This window comes from Octopus bimaculoides, chromosome 14 (genome assembly GCF_001194135.2).
Source record: "Octopus bimaculoides isolate UCB-OBI-ISO-001 chromosome 14, ASM119413v2, whole genome shotgun sequence".
NCBI lineage: Eukaryota > Metazoa > Mollusca > Cephalopoda > Octopoda > Octopodidae > Octopus > Octopus bimaculoides.
Window position 1 is genome coordinate 18931718 of NC_068994.1, and position 2094 is coordinate 18933811.

A 2094-nucleotide genomic window follows, 5' to 3' on the forward strand; every position below is an offset into this window, starting at 1 on the left:
CATCATCATCATCATCATCATCATCATCATCATCATCATCATCATCATCATCATCATCATCATCATCATCATCATCATCATCATCATCATCATCATGTCTGTCTTCCATGTTAGCATGGGTTGGACAGAACAACAAAATCTGATGAGTCATAAGACTTCATCTAGCTCCAGTCTAGTTCTTTGGCATGGTTTGGGGCAGCTGCTGATCACGTGTGTGATATCTTCTACAGAAATGTGACATAATCAACATGTTTTGGTTGCGTCAATGGAGCTCCAAGGGATACACAGTCTCTTTTGTTTATGAGATATTTCGTAACAATCTACTACTCTTGAATTGCAAATGCATAGCCTTTGAAGTTTGATAGGATATAACAGTCTCAAGTTCAAGGATGCCGCACTTCATGTTGAGATTGCTGCCGTTATTTTCAAGTTTTCAGGAAATCTATCCATGCCTAGTCTATAATTGATATGCTAAATGTTTTACATCCAGGTCTTCTTTGAGACATGTTAGTCCAGCTGTTTTGGGGTTGCATGAGAGATTGTCAAGAAGAGAGTGCTTCCTGAAGAGCTAGCTACTGACATACAGGATGTTCTCTTTACTTTTCAACAATAAGTTTATTATGCCATCTGAAAGAGGATGTATAAACATATGTATGAATGTATGTACATGCATACATATATCAAGTAGCATGTGAGCTGCTACTGCAGGACAGCCTCATCATCAGCTATGCTCGTTGCACTCTTGTACACTACTTGGTACCTGGCATGGCGGCCCAGAGAGGTTGTCAGGTATGGAGATCATGCCAACTGCCTTACTCACTTTCCAAGGCATTTTGTCCGGAGAAGTCTAATAGATGGACAGCTGTTGCTGCTGACATGAAGGTACAAGAAGGTAATATAAGATAAACTATGGATGGAAAATCAAGAAGATAGTTAGGTAAGTTTGCAAGAGTGTTAAAGGAAAGAAGGTAGATAGAGATAGAATAGAGGTGAATGCTGTGAATGGTGAACAAGGGTCGATGTGTGGTGAGTGGCAAATATCAGTTTGGTGGGAAAGGTGAAGGAAATGAAAGTAGGTCAAGAAAGGGGAGATGATAAGGGCTGTACAGAAAGTGGGGAGAGCAGCAATATAATAAATCTTGTGGATATATGAGAAATAGGGAGATGATGTAAATTGCAAAGAGGATGGTGGGAAAGCAGGACATATGCACACACACACACACACACACACACACACACACACACACACATTCATACACACACATTCATGCACACACATTCATGCACACACATATGCACAATGACAGGGGTGGAGGTGAGAGGTATGTAGAGGTGGGTACAGTGAGCGATGAACAAAAATGGTGAGGGATGTGAGGGTTGTTGATAGCAGACATGAGACGGTGTCAAGAATGAGGTACAGCTGTCATAAGGTATATCCCAAGACAAAGGGGTGTTCAGCGGAAAATGGAGAGGTCTGGAATGATATTGAGAGTGAGGGATTGGTGACAAAAGGAAATGGTTCCAAGGATGGTAGCACATTAGTAATACATACATGCATATGCATGTGCACACACACACACATGCACACACACACACACACACACATACACACACGCACACACACACGCACACACACACACATACACACATGTATGTATGTATACATTACTATTCATTTCTCTGCTGCAAAAATGCAAATTCAATTGTATTAGAAAATAACAATGCTTTGTAGGGGTTTTTTTTACCAGGTTTCTTCTCTCTATATATATTATTTATCCAGGCTATAAATTCACATCAATTTACATCAATACAAATTGATGCACTTAATTTTGTGAGAGAATGCTTAAGTGACAATCTGGATAATGTAGGGATTTCATAAAATGTAATCAGTCAACTAACTCACACATTACAAATACAATTTGTAAGTGGAACAGTAAAAATATGTGAAACTTTTCTCAAATACAAAATGTGACATTGTTTAGGCTGTCTACCTTCCAACAATGGAGCTTTGTATCTTTGTTAGAAACCAGTTCCTTCCTCAGAGGATAATTTAAATAATTAAAAACATCCATCCATCCATTTACACATGCACTC

General features: G+C 39.2%; 1 long non-coding RNA gene across 2 annotated transcripts in view; it reads right to left on the reverse strand.

Annotated features, from left to right (window-relative positions):
- Window positions 1-2094, reverse strand: part of LOC128249371 (uncharacterized) — a 146403-nt gene that overhangs the window by 94201 nt on the left and 50108 nt on the right. The window lies entirely within an intron of this gene.